Source organism: Mandrillus leucophaeus, unplaced genomic scaffold (genome assembly GCF_000951045.1).
Source record: "Mandrillus leucophaeus isolate KB7577 unplaced genomic scaffold, Mleu.le_1.0 Scaffold16, whole genome shotgun sequence".
In the NCBI taxonomy this organism is placed as follows: Eukaryota; Metazoa; Chordata; class Mammalia; order Primates; family Cercopithecidae; genus Mandrillus; species Mandrillus leucophaeus.
The window spans coordinates 6,220,295-6,243,472 of NW_012101587.1; positions in this window are offsets into that span (position 1 = coordinate 6,220,295).

Below are 23,178 nucleotides of genomic sequence, written 5' to 3' on the forward strand. Positions count from 1 at the left end.
CATGCCAGCACACCTGACCCTGGAATCAGGCACGTCTAATGCAAACGTGTGTTCGCTCTGTCCCTCCAGCCTCACCAGCCAAGCCCATGTCCCAGCTTCTCCACTGTGTCAGAGGCATCTTTCACTCTTGCAACTTCCAGGCTAAGCTTCTTAGTGTCATTTATGATGTGGCCACTTGAGAATTTATGGCAGTGAAAGAAACAGTGGGCCCTGTAATGGGCTGATTGAGAAAGGAAATCATGAGGAGACTTCCTTCTTAAGGTAGATTCCTTTTGGGTAAATTGTGAAGATAGCTCAGAGTTACTAAAGAATGTATGCTTATAAATGTTTATATTGTTCATAGCTTCAGTTAAAAATAATTTTAATTTTTGCTACTCTTCAAGTATTTAAAAACGAAGACAAATGGCTATCACCAACTTGTAGGTATGCCAATTATAGAGGGTAAATAATAAGAAAGGAAGATAGATTTTTTTAGTGGTATTTAATAAAATAGAAGGGAAACGAAGGGCTTGCTTTTCCTTTAAAAGCAGTTAAATGCTGCATTGGTGGTGCTGAGATTCTCCTCAATTTCTCAGTTTTACATTACTCTTTTGCATTTTGACATGGTGTGGGTCACATGTGTTAGGCTCTCCCTGAAAAATAACATTGAATTCTTGTTGTCACACATTTCCACTGTGTAGAAAAATGTGGCATTTAATTCTCAAAGTGCATTCTTAGTGAATGTGAATGGTTACTTTAGAGCAAGAGCTGGGTGACAGCACCACAGCTCATGTTTATTGAGCCTTGAATATTCCAGAGATCATGCTGGGCTGGGGATGAGTGTTTGCCTCTGACTCTGTCTCTGTATCACTGAGGGGTAAACTGATACTCAGAGGCTGAGCAAAATTATCCACGTCCCTCAACAAAGTCAGTGGCAGAACGAGGATTTCATTCCTGGGTCCATCTAGCTCTATAGCTATGCCCCTAACTACTAAACTATAACGATAGAAAACATTTTCAAATCATAGTGGAATACTACTGTGACTTTCAAAGTACTATTAAGATTTCTCAGGCCGGGCGCAGTGGCTCACGCCTGTAATCCCAGCACTTTGGGAGGCTGAGGCGGGCGGATCATGAGATCAGGAGATTGAGACCATCCTGGCTAACACGATGAAGCTCCGTCTCTACTAAAAAAAGAAATACAAAAAAAAATTAGCTGGGCATGGTGATGGGCGCCTGTAGTCCCAGCTACTCGGGAGGCTGAGGCAGGAGAATGGCATGAACCTGGGAGGTGGAGCTTGCAGTGAGCCGAGAAAGCGCCACTGCACTCCAGCCTGGGCGACAGAGCGAGACTCCGTCTCAAAAAAAAAAAAAAGATTTCTCAGAAGACTTCTTTCCTTAAAGAGTGGAAATGTAGGTTACCTAATAATTTCTACAACGTTCCTGCAACCATGCCTAGAAGAAAAGCCACACGGAGGTGACACCTTCCTCCCTCTGCCTCCTGGTTAGCTCAGCCCTCATGGTCTCAGGTCCAGCACCCTGGACAATGAGGTGAGGTCGGAGCTGTCTGACCTCTGGCTCCACTGTGCTTCAGAGACTGGGGAGCCGATGTTCTCTCACGTGGGAAGCAATCAGAGGGAAAGACGAGAAAGGACTCTGACGAGGAAAACCATAATAATGAATAAAGGTGGAGGGGCAGATAATGATAATAAAATTTATATGCAGAGTACACTGTATGAGAAAAGATTTCCAAGCATAAAGAAACGATTTCTCCTTTCGGTGATAAATCCAGATCATAACTTTTAAAACGTAGTGAAACTCCATGACAAGGTTGTAAAACAGACATACAGAGTAGCTTTACTACTTCCCCAAATAGTTCTGCTCAATATAATTTCAAACAAGGTATTCGAATTAGATGTTTTCAAAATGCTTCAGAGCTAGGGATTTATTTCCTTTTTGCCATGGAAATTATTTTGACCCAAAGACAGAATCTAATTAAGCTAAACCGTTTAAGTACACTAAACAATTGGTCTTCCTTTTCGTTCTGAAAATATGTTCAAATTTGAAAACTGGTCTCCTATAAATTGTAATGAACTCTGACTTCCTATGAATACCTCTTCATGTCATAATTTCTGTAAAGAACCATAGACTGTTCCAAAGTCCATTTCAGGTAAGCGGAACTATCACATCTGGGACTTCTCTAGGGCGATGATGTCAAAAGGGGTTCACAGCAGCCTCTGTAAGGGGCATTAAGGTGAACAGAGACCCGAATTATATTTTGAATAGGAAATTATCTGCACTTTCAACCTTGAGCAGGCAGTGACTGTAACTATAACAGACTGAATCCCTTTGGTTCCTCCTAACCAAGGCTCCTAATGTCTCCTCAGATATCACAGAGCTCCATACTCGTGAATATCATCATCTCTGCCTTTACAGTTTTCAGGAGGAAAAAAAAGAAATGGCTCTGCGAATGGCAAGGTTGTTTGTAGTACTTTGTTAGTTACAGCCCACTCTATTCTCAGCACTTAGCTCGCAATGGCTTTTCCACACTCAGAGCACAGCAGAGGCTGAGCTGGAGGGAGGCAGCCTGGAAACCTTGCTGTCACCTTCGCTGGCCACTGTCCTCCGGCACACACGGAGCCCAGCAGAAGCTGCATTAAGGACATCTTTCTTTGCTCTCACCGGGTAGAGTCAAATCATTTACCTCTGCAGCAGGTTAAATGTCTTCCCAAAGCGGAGCCGCCTTCTGTGTGCCCACGTTTATTAAATTACCGCAGATGTCGTGTGAACAGATGGGCGCGCCCCTGAGAGGCGAGGCTGCGAAGGAGAGGGCCCTGCAGCGGGGGCTCTGGAGAAGGAGCTGCTCACTGGCAGCCCTGGTGGCATCTTTCCCATTCTCACTGCTGCATGTTTACTGAATCCTTGCAAAGGCCCTTGTCCCCAGAAGAAGGTCAGCAGAATTAGAGAGCCGGGACCAGCAGCAGGAAACCCTCAGAGAACAAAGTGGTGGCTGAAGTCATAAGATCCGAGCGTGGAGGTGTCCTCCTAGCCAGCTGTTCCCAATCACCATGTGACTTGAGGAATTCACTAAAAATAATCAACTCTTGGGCCCTGTCATGGAGTAAAGGGTGCTCCCTCCCCATATGTCTATGTCCTAATATCCAGACCCCGTGAACGTGAGCTTATTTGGAAAGGGTCTTTTGAGATGTAATTAAACAGATGATCTTGAGATGGGTCATCCTGGACTATGTGGGTGGGTCCTAAATCCAATGACAGTTGTCCTTAGAAGAGAGGTGATGGCAAGACACCCAGAGGGAAGGCTCTGCAACGAGGGAGGGAAGCCGGGATTGCAGGGAGGCACCAGAAGCTGGGAGAGGCAGGAGGGACTCTTCCCTGGAACCTGCAGAGCGAGCGCCGCCCTGAGGACACCTTGCTGTCAGACTTGTGTGCTCCGGACCTGCCAGCAATAAACCTCTTGTAAGCCAGGCTGTGGTTGGTTGTTTCAGCAGCTGCAGGAGAAAAACGCAGATCCTGGCCCGGGGCCTCCTGAAATGCAGTTTTAGGAAGCTCTAAAGTGCTTCTGAGGATCAGATAGACCAAGATATGCCCTCCGTGTCACTGATCAGGATTAGAGGTTTTTGACGCCTGCTGCTTATCAAATTACCTGGGAAGCTTTGAAATTACTCGGGATGTTCAGGGTGTACCTGCAGAAGTCCTGACTCAGGCGACCTGGGGCGGATGATTCTAATCACAGGACGTTTGAGACCCACCTCAGATGTTAACAAGCTAAGATGTGGATCTTCTTGTCCCTCGAGTGGAGGGGTTGGTTCCTGCTGACTCCACAGCTGCTGGTGCTGGAGGCGGCCACTGTCCTTTGCCTCCAGGGCACCGCCCACATTGCACTCTCCCATTTTCCTGCCCTTTCTCCATGGGCTTCCACCTTTTCTTTTAAACGGAGGCATTATTACAGAACACCCAGATCTTAGATCTACGGCCTTGAGTTGTGGCAGCTGTGTGTGTTTGTACAACTCCACGCGATGGCAGGATCTCCACCAAGGATCTTCCAAGGATCTCCACCCTGGAAGATCTCCTTCGTTTAGTTCTCCCAGCCCACCAAGCAAACAACCTTACGACTTCTATCACTGCACATGACTTCTGTTTGTTCCCTTAAGGTGACAGTTTTCTTTTCTGACTGTTTTACGACTTCTTTATTTTGGCTTTCATCAATGGGCGCCTGACGTGCCTAGCTGTTGTTTCCTTTGTTTGTATATCTCACTGAGCTCCTTGGATTTGTGGGTTGTTGTTTTTCATCGAGTTTGGAATGGACTTTGGCCACAATGTCTTCAAGAATTGTTTTTTCTCCCCAATTTCGATTGATGCTCTCCTTCTGGGTCTCTGATTTTTTTGTCTTTAAAGTATCAATTCTGGCCTGGCACGGTGGATTACCCTTGTAATCCCAGCACTTTGGGTGGCCAAGGCGGATGGATCACTTGAGGCCAGGAGTTCAAGAGCAGCCTGGTCAACATAGTGAAACTCCATCTCTATTAATAATATGGAAATTAGCCGGGCATGGTGGTGCATGCCTGTAGTCCCAGCTATTTGGGAAGCTGAGGCAGGAAAATTGCTTGAACCTGGGAGGCGGAGGTTGCAGTGAGCCGAGATTGCACTTCTGCACTCCAGCCTGGGCAATACAGTGAGACTTTATCTCAAAAAAAAAAAAAAAAAAAAAAAACCAGACAATAAATAAAGTATTAAAAGTATTAATTCTATGCTAAAAAGCCCCAAATCGGATGTCTCCATTCCTGTTCTTTCTTCTGAGTTCTAAGCTTGCTGCTGAATGCCAGTGGTCTGTGTGTTAGAAGTGTTTCAAATTCCTTAACTGAACTTGTAATTTTACTCCCCGCGCCCACCCCCCTTTCTGTGTTACCAGCTTCTATTACCACTTTGAGGCCATTATTCTCCTCACATATAAAGTTGTACGCATTAAGGCAGCACTTTCCAAATGCTGCTCCTTGTGGAATTGCTTCTTGAGGTGTGAATAAATATTCTCTGTGTGTGTATCTGTGTGTTTCTGTGAGAGGAAATTCTCTCTTCAAATAACTTTGAGACCACCTTCATCCTAACCCCCTACTTAGATATTGACTGTTATAAGTTTTTTCAGTGAACTTAGACATCATGCAGTTGAGAAGTGTTTTTAACTTAAAAGTTAAAGTGTCATTTCATATTTTTAAAAAATTATTTTACCATAAAATTGTTTCTTAAAAATAGGAAGTCTGATAAAATCCATGGAGCAAATTTTGGAAAATATTACCAAAGGGCCATCTTTGGCTAACTTTTCTTCTCCATGTACATCTGGTCGGTTTCCAATCCTCCGCATCCTACTTACCAACATCTCCCAATCCTGCTTCTGCCTCATGTCCCCATTCACTTCCGCAGCCTGGCCATTAAGCTTCCGTCACCTCTCAGGCTGAGGGCATCCTCTCTGAGCTAGCTCCTCTCTTTTTAACTTCTCACCTTTTAAATCCAGTTTTCGCCAGGTGCAGTGGCTCACGTCTATAACCCCAGCACTTTGGAAGACCGAGGCAGGTGGATCACGAGGTCAGGAGTTCAAGACCAGCCTGACCAACATGGTGAAACCCCGTCTCTACTAAAAGTACAAAAATTAGCCAGACGTGGTGGTGGGTGCCTGTAATCCAAGCTACTCAGGAGACTGAGGCAGGAGAATCACTTGAACCCAGGAGGTGGAGGTTGCAGTGAGCCGAGATCACGCCACTGTGCTCTAGCCTGGGCGACAGAGTGAGACTCAGTCTCAAAAAATAAAATAAAATAAATCCAGTTTTTACTTGGCTGGCAGAGTGATCTTGAACACAAGTCAGTCTCTTAAAAACTTTCGATGGCTACCCATCACACAAGGAAGGAAACCCAGTCTCCTCAGCAAAGGATCAAGTATTTGTCACGCTCAGCGTTTCCTCACCACCCCCGCCCCGCACCCAAGGCTGTGGCACCCCAGTGGGAGCCCTCCATGAGGAAAAGGAAGCAGGAAGCCGGTTTCAGGCAGGGTGGAGTTACAGGCCGGGAGGCGAGGCTGGCAGTGTTACCTAGAGGAGCATCCTTGGGACCACAGAGCTGGGCGGGGAAGAGAGATGAAAGCACCCTCCGTAGACTGGAGCCCAAGCCAGTTGCTGAGAGAAACAGTGTAGTGAGTGCAGCTGGGAGGATTGGGAGGACTGGGTGAGGAAGGGAGGAGGAACCAGGGAGGAGGACAGGGCTGAGAGCGCCGAGCAGGAAGTGGACTTGGCCATAAGGAAAGGAGGGCTGGCATTGCCAGGCTTTCCCTTGAGTGGATTCTGACCCTCTTCTCAGGATGCAGGAGGTGGTGGCCAGGTGGGACCTTCCTCACCCCATCCTCACTGCTTCCCTACAAGGTTCAGTGATGGCTTAGAGCCTGTTTCTGGGCCCCTGTGCACAGGAACACCTGAAGCCTTCCCCAGTCCTGCCCTTAGAATGAATTAACTCCCTCTTCTCTGATCTCAGCACTCACCTTATTTTTGGCATGTTGTCCTGTGTTGTTGATATTTTTGTTCCCCCCATGGGAGCTCGCCACAGGGCCAGGTGAGACCATTGGGATTTGCCCGGTGAGATCCTCCTCTTGCTCGCAGCGTCTTCCTGAGTGTGCGGCGTGTGCAGGCGCGGTGGGAAGATCCACACTGCGGAGTTAGTACTTTCCCCGAGGAACAGATTGCACCCTTTCCTTCACTCCAGTCTTTCTTAGAACTTTACATGCAATTAATTCTCAGAAAGAATTACAAGATCAGCACTATCATTATCCCATTTATAGATAAGGCAGTAGGCAATTTACGGAGAAGTAAAGTAAATGATCTGTCACAGTGATAGAATTCAGACTTGATACAGTTAAAGCTGTCTGAATTCTGAGCCCAAATGCTCAATTGTGAAGCTGTATTGCTCAAGAGAAGAAAAGTTGATTGAGCCTCTGGACCCGCTTACTGCAAACAAAAAAACTGAAAATATGAGGAGCTGGTCTGAGAATGAGATGGGGTCCTGGTATTAACATTAGAAAGATTGGGGAGGGGGGTGGGGAGCTCTCTGTGGGCCTGAGCTGACCTGAGGAAAGGGCACCTTTCTCACTTGATGCTTCTCCCAATCCACGAGACTCCTCCTTACCTTTAATGATCCAGTGACACCTAAAAGGTCCACTTTGCTGATTTTAAACCAAGAAGAAAGAATATCAACACCTGTCGACATGGTTGTGTTTAGGGCCTGTTTAAGACACTAGTCTTTATTATAGCTTTTATTACAGTCTGAGAGAATATGGAGATGAGGAAACAGAGGAGTGGGGACAGCAGAGAGAGGAGGGAGGGACATCAGAGAGACAGAGAAGCACGAGAGAAAGGGGACAAATGGCCAGGCATGGTGGCTCACGCCTGTAATCCCAGCACCTTGGGAGGCCAACGTAGATGGATCACCTCAGGTCAGGAGTTCAAGACCAGCCTGGCCAACATGGTGAAATCCCTTCTCTACTAAAAATACAAAAAATTTGCTGGGTATGGTGGTGGGCGCTTGTAATCCCAGTTACTCGGGAGGCTGAGGCAGGAGAATTGCTTGAACTCGAGAGGCAGAGGTTGCAGTGAGCCGAGATCGCACCATTGAACTTCAGCCTGAGCAATAAGAGTGAGACTCTGTTTCAAAAAATAAAAAAAGAAAAGGGAAAGGGCACAAACAAGGGCTGTAACCTGGGGACACTGAGGCTTGATGGGCTTCCAATGAGAGTTAGCCAGAAGCTGAGTCCCGCTGTTTCCTTGGGACATGAGCTTCTGTGTGGGGTCACCTGGATTTTGAAGCGTTTCATGTCGTTTAACTGCTGATCAGAACTCTCCACACACTGAAACACCAGTTCTCTTGTTGAGACTCTAGAAGTCTGTGGGTGCCCTTCGCACAGGAGAAATGCAAGCTGCCCCCTTGAAAAACGTCCTCAGAGTTGCAACCACAGGGGCCAAGTCAAGAACACTTCAAAGACTGGATGCAATCCAGCCAAGAGGTTGGCTCGTCCCCTCAGCCAGCTCTCCCCTGTGCTACCAGAAGGAGAGCCTCGCAGAGCTGCGGCAGGCGGCGTTGGCATGGATGAGAAACTTCTGCATGGGTCTTGGTGAATGCATTGGCATTCCTGGGTGAAATACATTAAAAATGAAATAAATCCATATTCATAACAAATAATGACACAGTCACCTTTGATAGGGTAAAAATGAACACTTTTGTAATCCTTTGATATGAAAAATAATGAGCCTATGAAGATTCAATTACATTATTTGCAGCTACTTGAAGCATATTCTTTTTATCTCATTTCTTGTATCTATAGGCTAAATACAAATCGATATCAATGCTGATGATGTTTAGCTTAATAAGTTTATGTCTTTCATCTGAATTATTCCTAAATAAAATTGACAGCAGTATTCACAGCTTATAACACAGAGCAGCCAGTGGCTTCCAGAAAAAGTATAGGTAATTCTCATCATCTTGTCAGAGACAAGGGGTCTGTTGGGTTCATCTAGAAATCAAGACATATTCCTTTAGAGGCTTCCCCGTGGGCAGTAAGCTATTTGCCTCACTTGTCATTTATTTGTTGATAGCATTTACATGTCTTTGAAACAATGCTGACAACTTTGCCTAAATAAGTGAACATTCCCATGTCCATTCTCAGGTGGCCAGAACAGTCAGTGGATGTGAGCAATACGTTCTCATAAATGTGACTCATGTTTGGACTAAGTATCATCATTGACCAGATCATTTTGTCCTTCTCCCCATTTGTCGTGCCACCCTCCCATGATGTTATAATACCCATCAAATAATCGTGACTGTCAGCAATAAATGCAGCAACTGACAGCAGCTGCAAGGAATGAAATCACGATTGTCCACGCGATGAATTTGACCTTTTCAACTAGGCTTTAATTTTGGTATGCTTTTCCCCCCTTTTTATAAACTACTCAGATCTCAAGGTAATAAGCATGTAAAGTAAAACCTGTTAAACATCTTATGCTGTATTAACCATTCCTTTAACTGTTTTTAAACAAATTCCATGTTCATCACAAATTCCAGAAAAAGCAGAGAGTATAGAAAAAGAGGAGAGAGAGGGACATTTTATAATTTGTAGGAGATGTCGGTATTATGATTATAAACCAGAAAAGCACAGACTAATCTTTTCCTAGGCTGGATGAGAAATCTGGAAATAGGATGTTGGTGGTAAAAGGGGAAGAGTGCCTTAGGAAGGGTCTCGGGGAAATTTGGGGAGTACCTTTCTTCCAAGCTACACACAGCCAACTGTTGGTAGCACCATATTCCACACAGCGAGAAGCATGGTGGGGCCAAGATGCCACTCTGGAAGGTCAACAGCTAAGTGCAGAATATCTCATGCGAACGATTGAAAGCAAATGGTGACTCTCAGCTATGTAGGAGCTTCTCATGTAAATGGCTGCGCCACCTTCACTGCAGAATAAATGTGTTATCATGAAAACATTCTCTTCTAAACATGAACAAAATCTGTAGGGTCAAATCAATAGATTCCCATTAAAGCATTTACTGTGGGTCTAGTAACTATTTGATCAGAATATCCTTCTTTTTTGGCATTTTTGTTTTGTCGTATTATAAAGTAAGTGGTCTTACAAGGTGATTGTTCCATAACCATTTTTTTTTTTTGCTGCCTTATTCCACACCCTGAACAGCAGCATACGTGTTTCTCCTGCCAACCTGCTCCTCATGGTGATTCAGCCTTCTAGAGGCATTAGATTTATGTTGCTAATGCAAGACCACGTTTGTGTGCAACGGGACACATCCGCCATTTTTGCAGCCTTCGATCTCTCATGGCCGGCCCTCCAGAAATTTGGTAGCTTTCTCAGTCACTTTTTGAATAACGCATTGCTTGGGTATTAGAACTATAGGTACTTATAAGGTTTAGATTTAATACTTTTTTTTTTATTCCTGAGAACCTATTAACATTCAAATACTGTAGTAACTGGAGATACAGGAGTTAAAATGATACCTTCTCTATGTACAATGTAAAAGGAAGGCAAGAAACACACCGACAGTTACAGGGTAACCAGGTGCCAGCTACTGCTGAAGCTCCTTCCCTACGGCCTCATATGGTCCTTACAAAATCCCTAAGAAGTAGGTATTACTGACCTCATTTAAGAGATGGGGAAACTGAAATGTAGGGAGGTAAAAAAAAACCAAAAAACAAAACAACAACAACAACAACAAAAAACAAGAAAGGCAACATTAGGTGATGTGTAAACACTCAGGATTTGAAAATCAGACAGGCCTGGGTTTAGATCCCCGGTTCCAGGCCACGTATGGTAAGATGACCTCGGGCCACACGCTGCTGTAGCAGATGCTTTTGGTTGCCTCCCAAGGGGTGATCTCCCACAAGGTGGGTCCACATTTCAATCCTGGAACCTGCGGATATTATCTTCTATGGTACAACATGTGCTTAAGTTAAGGATCTTGAGAGGATACATTTGTCCTGGGTTATGTGGGTGGGCCCTAAATTCAAGGGCATGTATTTTTGTAAGACAGACGCACAGAAGAGAAGACAAGTACGGAGGAGATTATGATGTGAAGATGGAGGCAGAGACTGGGGTGATGCGGCCGCAAGCCTCGGAATGCCTGGAGCCACCACATGCTCCAAGAGGCAAGAAAGGACCCTCCCCTGGAGCATCCCTCGGGAGCCGGGTCCGGCTGACACTTTGGTTTTTGGACTTGTAACTTCCAGAGCTGTGAGATAACAAACTGTTGTCTTAAGCCACCCAGTTTGTAGAAATGTGTTATGGTAGCTGCAGAGAATGGACACGCCCATTGCCCACCCGTTCCCAGCTTCTTCCTGGTCACTAGGTCCTCAGTGCTCTTCATGCATCCCTCCTCAGGGAAGCTGCTGTCCTCTCCAGCCCAGACGTAGTGTCTGACTAGTCTAAGACAACCATGGACGCCTTATTTTCATCACCCGTGAGGACTGAGGGCAGAGACACTTGGCAGTGTTCTTGCTCCTGACCCTTGGGGAAAGGCCAGATGACAGGGCTGCCTTCTGGAAAAGGTTTTATCAGTCAACCTAAGGGCAATCTAAGAAGGTGCCAGGTCAAAGTCAGGCAGGTCTGCAAAGTGGGGTCCCCAGAGCAACATGGAGCAAGACAAAGGGGATGCTGGGAAGAATTGGAGCTGGGTTGGTCTGGGGAAGCCGGTGGCAGTGGGAGCGGTGGAAGACTAATATGGTTTGGGTATTTGTCCCCCAAATCTCATGCTGTAATATAATCCCCAGAGTTGGAAGTGGGGTCTGGTGGGAGGTGTTTGGGTCATGGGGGTGGATACCGCATGGCTTGGTGTTGTCCTTGTGATAGTGAGTTCGGTTGTTTAAGTGTGTGGCACCTCCCATCCTCCTCTTGTTCCTGCTCCCGTCATGTGATACGATGGCTCCCCCCACACCTTCCACCATGGGTGAAAGCTCCCTGAGGCCTTCCCAGAAGCCAAGCAGATGCTGGCACCGTGCTTCCTATAAAGCCTGCAGAACCACGAGCCAATCAAACTCCTTTTCTTTATAAATTACCCAGTCTTAGGTATTTCTCTTCTTTTTTTCGATTTTTATTTTCAGTTCAGGGGTACATGTGCAGGTTTGTTACACAGGTAAACTTGTGTCATGGGAGTTTGTTTTACAGATTATTTCATCACCCAGGGATTATGCTAGTACCCATTAGTTATTTTTCCTTATCCTCTCCCTCCTCCCACCCTCCGTGATAGGCCCCAGTATGTGTTGTTTATAGCAACACAAGAAGGGCCTAAAACAGGGGCTGACCCAGGACAATATCTCATCTGAGGGTCGGGGGCCGAGGGTGGGTGTCTAAGCAGGGTTGATCTGATGAGCTCCAAATGGAAGGAGCAACCAAGGATTTGAACCAGAACATTCATTCAAAGTAGACACAAATATGGGACTCTCAGCCCTCACAGTCCTGCACTGTGGCACCATCGTGATCCTTTTAAATAGATTCCAGCATGGAGGGTGAGGGTGAAGTTTTACTTGTCCTCCCATTTGTTATATGATAGATATTTTTTAGAAAATTCGATTATCATTCCTATAGACATATTACTTCCCAAATTTTTAAATAAATTAAATGGAGAGACCATAGAAAATCCCAAAAGGGCTTTCAATGGATGTTGATGAAAATAATGCTAAATATTATGTTAAAGTAAAGAGCTAACATTAGCTAGAGTATTTCTGAACAAGAAGAGTAGGGAGAGTAGATTTCTTTTACTAGGTATCAGTATCTACTATGAAGCTATGTAGTAAATAGATTAGGGCAATATTGGTATTAGCAAAAATTATCCAATAGAATGAAAGAGAGCCCAAAAACAGACCTATACACATACAGGATTTCAGTGTATGACAGACATAGATGTCAGTTCAGCAAATGCCGGTGGAATGCATGGTCATCCATACGGAAAACATAAAGTTGGATCACTACTTCATACTCTTAAAAGAAAAATAATCAGCTCCAGATGAATTAAGGACTTAATATCAAAAACAAAACTTAAAATGGTTAATAGACAATGGAGATGAATATCCTTTCAATCTTGGTTTAGATTCCTTACACAAAAACTGGAGAAAGAGTACCTACATAAGACACATTACTTTTTACTTTAAAAGAAAAGATACTCTTGGTCTTGACTTTATTATTGTTAAAAACATTTGATCATCCAAAGATACCACATATAAAGCAAAATAGCAAGTTTAAAACTTGGAGATAGTATTTTATGCACACAACCAGTGGAATATTACTATCAAATACATAAAAACCCTCTTACAAGTTAATAAGAAAATAGAGGCCAGGCACGGTGGCTTATACCTGTAATTCCAACACTTTGGGAGGCCGAGGTGGGTGGATCACTTGAGGTCAGAAGTTTGAGACCAGCCTGGCTAATATAGTGAAACCCGTCTCTACTAAAAGTACAAAAATTATCAGGGATTGGTAGTGGGCGCCTGTAATCCCAGCTACTCAGGAGGCAGAGGCAGGAGAATCGCTTGAGCCTGGGAGGAGGAGGTTGCAGTGAGCCCAGATCATGCCACTGCACTCCCGCCTGGGCAACAGAGTGAGACATGGTCTCAAAAAACCAAAAAACCACACAAACAAGAAAATGGAAAAATACCAATAAAAGCATATGCAAAAGACATGAACAGGCATTTGTCCAGAAGAAGGAACACATAAACCATATAAAAATGTTCATTAATGATTAGTGAATGGCAGTCAAGACCACAAAGAGACACCGCTTACACCATGCGGCTGGCAAATATGAACAAGAAGACTGGCAGTCACAGGGCAAGGCAGGATGCGACACCACAGGGTTTCTTACAATGCACGGCTGGAAGTCGTGTTGTTATAATCACTTACAACTTCTTAAAGCTGGCTGCCGTAACAGAATACCACAGGCTCGGGGGCTTAAACAACAGACGTTTATTTTTCCACAGTCCTGGAGGCTGGAAGTCCAAGATCAAGGTGTCAGCACGGTGGGTTTCTCCTGAGATCTCTCCTCGGCTCGCAGACGTCCACCTTCTCGCAGTGGCCTCACGTGTTCTTTCCTCTGCGAACACCTCCCTGGTGTCTCTGTGGGCCCGGATTTCCTTTCATTAGAAGGACAAATCAGATTGGATGGGGGCCCTCCACCCCCGAAAGGCCTCATTTTAACTTAATCACCCTTTTAAAAGCCCTATCCTCAAATTCGGCTACATTCAGAGGTGCTGGAGTTGGGAGGCTTCATCACAGGGGTTTTGGAGGCCAGAGGGAGACATAGTTCAGTCTGTAACAGGGGGCGTCAGCCTCTGCTACCCTTAGCTTTCCCATCGCTTCTTTCTGTGGTTCTGTCCTTACTTCCTTTCTGGCCTGTCCATCCGTCCAGCCGTCTACGATCTGTGCATCTCGCCTGTCCATCCCTGTCATCCACCTATCCCTCCTCTCCTGTGCAGGCTCCTCTTCTTCTCCTTGGCCCTCGGCGTCACTGTCCCTCAGCTTTCAGCCTGCTTTGCTCTCCTTCCTCATCTCACATTAGGGAGAGTCATTACCATTCACTCTCCCTAGTCACATTCTGAACAAAAGGCATTCCAGGAAACAAAGCATCCGGGTGCCACTGCACAGCGACAGTGACATTCTGCTTAGGTGCAATCCAGCTTCCCCGTTTCCTAGCTCTGTGACCAGCCTGTGCATCAGTTACTTCATAGGTAAAGCTGGACTGCTGGCAGTAGCTAGGAGTTGTCAGGGATGTGAAACCGGCTGATACTTGTGTGGTACTTAGAACAATGACTGGCATGTTGTGAGGGTTACATGGGAGTTTGTTAAATAAATACATAAAACCGCGAGAAACTCCTTACCTCATGTTTAACTAGCAAGTTCGTTTCAACAGTAGGGCTTCAATGGAAGAGTGCCAGCTGCTTCCTTGTGCAGCCCTGAGTGCTGTGTTCTCCGGGTCCGTGCTCAATCAGTACTTGTTAATTTGGTAACAAATTACGAGATTTGTTTAAAATGCGCTTATACTCTATTAATTATCACTGATACAGTAATAAGTTGTAAGTGTGAAGACAACTATTCCACTTGGCTCATGGTTCTTTTGCGCAGTTTCTAATAAGATAAAAAAGAAAACAATCTTTCAAAAGAGCCTGGATAGGGAGTGTGGAAAGGCAACCTCGCTGCAACAGGGATGAATTGCAGGGGCTCGGGCGGCCTCCAGCCCCGCTGCCTGTGAGTTTATCCTTAAGTTCATTGATCTCATAGCTTGAGCCGAGGTGAGCACTGCCTGTTTCTGCTTTGGGTCTAGCTTGGCACCCTGATTTCATGGCAACACTCATATTTCTCTAGGCAGTGGCACAAAGAGAGGAGCTGCTCCTCATGCCGCAGGCTCACCTTGCCAGTTCCTTTCTGTCCGTCTCTCTGTCAGCATCCCCTGCGTCCCAGCAGCTGCTCACCCCTCCTAACCACAGCCAGGGCGAGGGCAATGGTAGCAGCCACCCCTTCCGGCCTCTGCTCTGTTCTTTCAGGGCCAGCGACCTCTGTCTGGCCTTGGGCCCGTACTCGCCTCCAGCAGCCAGAGGCTGGCTGCCCGCCTCGGCTCCTCCAGATCTGTCAGGCCTGCGGCTCCACCCCTCACTTTCAAGGGCAGAAAAGGGCCTGGATTTTTCTGAGGTCTGGAAGGGACAAGATTGAGGATGCTAACACTGAACATGGAGGATCCCTGCATGCTGGATCTCTGAAGACGAGGCTCCCATCCAATCCGTGGGAGGCACCACGGTCTCGAACCAGGTCACAGAAATCTTTGTGCCTGATCTGATATCTGATTCCTAGGAAGAGAAGGCCACCTTCTGTAGAGGGGGCAGGAGGATGAAAGGACACTTTCTGTTTTGTCTCATAAATGGAGGCATATTTAGTGTACTTAGACTAGCATTATGGCAGAGGAACGGATGGAAATTACAGAAATTTTGAAAGAATCATAGGAGTCAAAGATTAATTGGCAATACATGTTTAAAAATACAGAGGGTTTAAAGAACAATCTAGGATCTTAAGCCTGGGGAGGGAAGGAGTGGATGGCAATGGTGACTGCGGGCTATGGAAATCAGTAAGAACCTGGGGGAGCTGGAGCTGGTTGTAGGGGGATGGTGAGTGCAGAGCTGGGTGTGTGGAAGCTGAGGTGATGGCAGGACTTGTCACATGGAGACTGAATCTGCCCAGCTGCAGCAGGCAATGCTCAGAAAGCTCGAGGCTGGAGATGCAGATTTGAGTGTTACCCCAAAAACATGGCAACAGAAACTGCGACAGCCAAGAGTCAGTCACATGAGGCAGAGTTCACCTGGATGATGGTCAGTTATGGATATGGCCCCACGCTGTCATATCTGCAACCAGTACCTTTCCAAGAAACAGCACAGACACAAATAGAACTAAGTATTCCAAGGGCTATATTTATGATTACCAAGCCTTAGTTTTCTGAGAATTTGGAATTCATTTATTTATTTATATATTTATTTATTATATGGTGCCTTAGGGTTCTCCAGAGAAACAGAACTAATAGGATATAAAGAGCTGTAAAGAAAGAGGCTCGGTATGGGAATTGGCTCACACAGTTATGGAGGCTGTGCATCCCAGGCTCGGCCACCTGCAAGCAGGAAAGCCGGTGGTGTTGGTTTCAGTTCCACTCTGAAGCCCTGAGAAGGGGAGGAGCCCAGTCTGAGTCTGATGTCCCAGGAACTGGGAGCACTCATGTCTGGGAGCAGGAGGAGATGAACGTCCCAGCTCCAGCAGAGCGCAACTTCTCCCCCTGCCTTTGTGCTCTATTCCAGCCGCCAAAGGACTGCACAATGGTGAGGGTGGGTCTTCTTTACAGTCCATTGATTCAAATGCCAACCTCTTCTGGAAACGCCCTCACACACACACACCCAGAAATATTGCTTTACCAGCTCTCTGAGCACGCCTTAGCTCAGTCAGGTTAACGTATAAAATTAACCATCATCTACGGAAAGAATCTTTTGATTTTTGTCTTTTTTCAGGATTAAAACCATGTTGGGACTCTCCCAGAAATAAGGTATGGCCTCTCCTCCCACCATTGTTGTATGTAAGAACCATCTTGGAAACGTGCGTATGTTCTCAGAAGACGTTTGCAAAGGATTTCAATACAGGTTGTTAAAGAAAGAATTATTCATGACTTTAAGGAAGACATTATTCAAAGGGGGCTGTGATGATAGGAACAGGGACCACTTCAATGAGGTCTTACAGTTGGGGAGAAATTGGACTCAGCTCCAACAAGAAGTGGCGATTTATGGCCAAGGACAGGATGGGGGTCAGTGGATGGAAAATTACTACGAGGAGACAGCACGGATAAGGGGGTTCTGGCTGAAATTATGACTGTTTGGGAAGGCAGGCCAGGGTGGTCAGATACCAAGAGTGGGGGATTTTTGCTAAGCTGACTTGGCAGGATTCCTGCTCACAGCGGATTCTACAAGGACAGAGGGAAGCCTAGGCTTGAGGCTAGTCAATCACAGGACTCAGAGGAATTCAGCTAAAGTTTTGGTTGAAGGAGAGTCTTCATCAAAGTAAAGTTGAGACGGCAATGATTATGGTCATGACTTGCCATTTTATGTTTCTAAACAGGGTAGTTCTGCCTTGGAATCATCACAGTAAAGGCAGTCTGTGGATTCAGCCCCTGGTGTTGACTTGGCCTGTGCTTTTCAACCTTGAAATAGCTGAGCCAAGGCCTCAGCCATGCTGGGTTCAGTGGGAGGGAGCACAGTTCAGCCCGGGCCTTTACAAATATGCTGCAGAGGGCTTGTCATCAGCTTCTCTTATGTGACAGGCCAAGTGTTCCCCACCTCCATGATGGGTACTGCACATCCGGGCAGGAAGGACAGCAAGTGTCCATTTCCTTGCGGTTCTCCTACAGTCTGTAACCACTCCATTTCATTAGCAAATTGTATGTTCTATCTATGATACCAGAGGATGGGAGGTGCTGTAGGGGCTGGACTAAAATGGTATCAGGAAAGGTCCGTTCCAGACCCCTGGAATGAAGCGCCTAGCAGGCAGGAAGCCCTCGCTCTTGTTCCAGGTCAGGTGGCACTAAAAGCAGCAGGCTGAATGCATGCGTGAGAACTCGTTTCCTGTTAGTGCTTGGGATGTTTTCAAGAACCCCTGGAGTCCCAGGCTCCCCATCAGTAAAACTGGGCTGCCTGGTCAGCCCCCCAGGGCTGTGATGACAGCAGGTAAGGTCTGGTGAGCAGGGCTTTCCCACATAGATGGCCGGAGGACTGTGGGCGATGGGGCTGGCTATCTTTTGTGCTCCATAAATGTACTGTCAATAATTATGGGCTACCAAAACATGTCTCGAGGACCTAATTTTTATGTGGAAGTTTATGGAATCCTGTAGAAGACTTTTGAAAATGCAACTGAGGGACGGAGAAACCTTACCCATAAAAACACCACTTCCATTACCGCTCCGGTAAGAAAGGAATATTCAGGTGGCCCAATGTTAAACATTAAGAAAATTCCAAGTAGCTGGGAATGTCTACTACCAAAACAGACACAACAGTCTTCAAACAACCCATCACTAGAACCTCTGAAAGTAAGGGTATAGAGGAGGGAACCCAGGGAGGGGCGCCTGTCCAGAAGCTGGACCGTGGTGGGAGGACCGGCAGAACGGTGGAGCCTGACTTCCCAATCAGGCCTTTGTGAACCGGATTCAGCTTTCTCAGGACCACTGGTGATCACTGAAGGACGTGGGGAGCACCAGAGTACAATCAGCTCCTGGGCAGCGAGGAGGACAGACACGCGGGAGCGATTTGGGGCAGATGGTGATTTCGGAGATGACTCTAATTTCCTAGCTGACAGCAGCTGTGAGCAGCAGACAAAGACAGGGCGGGGGAATGGGAGTAGCAAGTGGACTAAAAACCAATTTAAGGAGAATGGAGGAAAAAGTGTGTCACCAAAATTGTGAGGTTAGAAACAATTTAGGATATAGAAAGAAAAACATGAGTGAAAGAAACAAACGTAACAATACTATCGTGGGGAAAAAGAACAGAAGGCAGGATTTTCACAGGTCTATATATTAATGCATGGAGTTTGGGAAGACTTAAGAATTTCATGTAATGAGGCTAATAAAACCTAAGGCTGCGAGCAGGCTGAAGGATACACTCAGGTTTGGAACATAAGCCTGGGATGGCAAGCAGTGTAATGTACCCATGCTAACATTTGTGAAATACTTGGTGTGTATAAGGTATAACTTGTATGCAGGTGTAGATCCAAGTTTTCGGGGTCCAAGGGTTAGACAGGCTTTGGAGTCTTCCATAAGAAAGGAAATAATTATAAACCTGAAATTAAGTACTGGGCTTGGGAATCTGTGAAAATGGGGGGCCCCAAAACTTAAGTTTTGTGACCTTCTGGGTAACTCACCCCCCGTAGTGAAAGGTATATAGTAACAGAATGAACAGCCAGCAACCCACCACACCGTGTGAGAATTTGTCCAAGATGAAGCCCTGGGAAACTCACTGTCATCCTCCTACCTCCTCACCAGAAACAAACATTCTCCGGAAGCCTCAGCTTACCTTTCCCTTGCATTTCTTCACAGGGTTTTGACACATACGTATGTATCTCCAAAGAGTAGTTATTTAGCTCCGTATTTCTGAACTCTATATAAATTGTCAGAATACCTATTTAATCTTGCAATCTGCCTTTTTTGCTCGAAGTGTTGGTTAGATTCATTGGTTCTGGCAAATGCAGCTATTAGCTCCTTTTCCCTTGCTTGTCGAAACAAAGGCAGTTCCTGCTTTCCACACCTGTGAAACTCACGTTAAGTCAGAACTCTCGCCTCAACTTGCACGGTCCCATGGCAACCGAAATTGGGCATCACAATTTTTTTCCACCAATCTTTTGTCAAAACTTGCCACTTTTTGTTCTTACTTATGTTATATTCAGCTCCAGCGCCACAGGCAAGAGTTCTTCTATGGTGAACACCCAGGGGAGGAAATTCTGCGTCATGGAGAATCTGCAGCTTCAACTTTTCTGAATAATGCCACGTTGGCCAGCCAGGTGGTTCCAAGAATATACGTCCTACCAGCAGGGGATGAGAGTTCCCTCTGCTCCATCCACTGTTTTATTGATTAAAAGTTTCTTACCAATCTGGCAGATGAAAACTAGTAACCCATTCTGCATTTTCTTGATTTTAGTGAGATTGAAAGTATTTTTGGAAGTGTATTAGCTTCACGTTTTCCTCTTTACTGAAATGGTCTTTTGCCCGTTAGGGCAGCTTTTCCCCCTTTTTTGGGGGCTCCTTTGTGTGTCTGAAAGTGATGTTTTCTTGGCTTTGTGTTCTTTAAAGTTTCTCTTTCGTGGCTTTTTTTTTTTTTTTTTTTTTTTTTTTTTTTTCTGATACAGTTCTTGATTTTAAAAATCAAACTTTTTCTTTATGGTTTCTAATTTTGTGTCTTATTTAAGAAATCCTTTCCAAAATGTCATAAGGATCTTCTCCTGTCTAGTTTTGCAAGCGTAAAGGTTTTACTTTTCCTGGAATGGACTCCTGTGTGGTATGGGGTAGAGACTGACTTTCCTTTTCTCCCACATGGATACGTGATTGTCTCAGCACTATTTGTTGAACACTGAACCCTTTCCATGGCACTGTAATGTAACCTCTGACACGTAACTAGTTTCCACAAGTGCGTAGCCTGTTCTGGGGTCTCTATTTTGTTCCGTTTGTTCCACTGCCTCAATTGTCTATCGATGCATGAATGCCTTGCTGCGCTGATTACTGGCGCTTTCTAGGAAGTGCAGATACCTGGTTGGGGAAGTATCTCTGCCTCGAGCTTCCATAAGGTGTGCATTCTTCAAAGAAACAGGTCAGCTCAGAGTAGCCCAGCAGGCTCACCAAGATCAGTCCAGCGACCTGCCTCACCCATTCCTACACCTGCGAGCCCTGCGTGAGCGGATGGCACAGCTATGCAGACCAGCATCATCACTCGCTTTCTGTGGTATCTCACGCTGGCCACTGTTCCCTAGTCAGTTTCCTCCCTTCTCCTTCAGGGCTTCTTCCAAGCTTTCATCTTTCTCTTTAAGTCCCAACGCCACCCTGCCTTGCCACTCAGCTGACGACACACAGAGGCTGACCAGCTGGGCTCGGCTGCCAATGCGTCATCTTTCCACAAACTCCTCTGCCTGAGCTGCTCTCCTGCCTCCGGTCAGCTCTGCTCTGAGTCGAACCTGCCAAGACCTTACTCCACTATTCTCTTTGATCTTCCATGGGTTTCCAACCTCTCCTCCATGGCCTCCCTTCCTTTAGCACATTCCCCATTTCTTTCATCTTTAACAAAAATATAAATCAAACCAATTTACAACTCAAAACAAAAAATAAAATCCTTTCCTCAGAATCTGCTAACCATTACAGGGTAAGAGGGGATTGCAAGATAGTGCTGGCCAGATGACCCCAACACACGGCAAGCCTGCCTCAACTGGCCAGCGTGCTCTCCCCGGGCAATGCCATTGCCCCCTTGGCTCCAGCTACTTCCTCTCTGCAGGCCACTCCTAATCTCCTCCAGTTCAGACAGCATCCTGAGTGCCAGACTTGAGAAGCCTGTTGCTTCTAGGCCTTCACCTGGCTGACTGATGCACCTTGAGCTCAATGTACAACTGACTGTTTTCTGCTCATGACCCATTCCTGTCCTGGATTTTAAGAGTCAATCAGAGGCCTGAGTTATTCTCGACTCCTCCCCATGTGACTCTGGATTTTAACACAGTCAGAGGCCTGAGTTATTCTCAACTCCTCCCGCTGTGTGACTGGATTTTAACAATCAGAGGCCTGAGTTATTCTTGACTCCTCCCCCGTGTGACTTCCCACATGCACTTGGTCACAAAGTCCTGTCCTTCACTCAGCCCCACACATTTCTCAAATGTACCAACTCCTCTCTAGCTTTATCCTCTCTCATCTCAACGACTATGGTAACCTTTACCTGGCCTCTGCCAAATGCAAGCCATCCTGCACACAACTACCGCTTCTAAATACAGACACAACAGCTTATTCCCACTCAGATTCCTATGATGCTCTTCAGGCCTACAGGATCAAAACCTTAACCCTGTCCCATGATACACCTGGCCCCTGCATTCTACACCCCACCCCCAAGCATTTCGGTGGCACTGGACGACTCTAGTCTGACATATAGCGTACCCTCAAACAATATGCTGCATGAAATCTAACAGATGGAACACATGAGTGGTACTATATAAAATCAATAGTAAGTGTAACCCTGAGTGGAAATCTATGAATTAGGAATTGGGGAACTGTCTCTGGATGAGAATAAGAGAAACAGAAGTAATATTGTAGTGGCTTACCAAATGGAAATGGATAAAGTATTACTAGCATTGATCAACAACAGTTATGAAGGCAGCTTGCAAGGCAGTCAGGCTGGAAATCTCACTGGGCTAAAAGCAGAACTTCTGATAAACTCTTGCCTTCTTCATTAAGGAGGAAGAGCAAACAGTGACCGGAGAGTCTGCTCTAGAGTTACTTGTGAAAAGAGTTCACTGATCAGGTGTGGAGGAGTGACAGAGGCCTTGGAGGAAAATGATCAGAGCATTTGCAAATTCAGAAACATGACAGAAGGGGGATACCAGGCAGAGTCAGATATGTGCCCTAGAATTCAGAGCAAAAGTGGGAGTAAGCTCATGGACACAGACACCACAATCAAAGTGGATTAAAGAGGGTCTTCAAAAAAGGGAAATTGTAACATTTAGTAGGGTACATCAGAGGTAACGAAAACAGAGATCTAGAGAGTTACACATCACATTCTCCTGTGGCTGTATGGAAGAATCTCTTACAGATACCGAAATTTTTCCTTTTGAAAAAGTAATTTAGTTTTATTTTTAATTATAAAAGCTGAATTTTTTCTTCTTTTTTTTGAGATGAAGTCTTGCTCTGTCAGTCAGGCTGGAGTGCAGTGGCATGATCTCAGCTCACTGCAACCTCTGCTTTCTGGGTTCAAGCGATTCTCCTGTCTCAGTCTCCCAAGTAGACGAGATTACAGGAGTGCGTCAACATGCCCGGCTAATTTTTTTTTTTGTATTTTTAGTAGACAGGGTTTCACCATGTTGGCCAGGCTGGTCTTGAACTCCTGACCTCCAGTGATCCACCTGTCTTGGCCTCCCAAAGTGCTGGGATTACAGGTGTGAGTCACTGTGTCTGGCCAAAAGCTCAGATCTTAAAGGGGCATGAGCATATCATTAAATGGGAGGTATATAAAAATGAATCTAGAAAAAGCAAACGGTCTTAAGCCAAATGACAGGGCCATGGAGGGTGGCTAAATCCCCACCTGACCTCAGATGCTGGGCTTCTTCAGCAAGCTACAGTTTGAGCAGGTCCTTTGAAGAGCGGGGCTGCTGTTTTGAGTTTAGGATAGCAAGTGGAACTTCTCAGCCTGTTAAATGTTGACATTTCAGTGAATACTGAAACTGAACATTCTATAGCAAAGGAAAAAATGATTAGGAGAGAAAGTCTAAGTTAAGGACTCATCCAGTCAAAGTGTGTTACATCAGGGAGACAAGAGGGTCTGCTATAATATTTTCTATACTCCTCAAATGTTGGAAATTTTTATAATTAAAAACATCTAAAACAAGCAGTCAAACCAAGAAACTAACT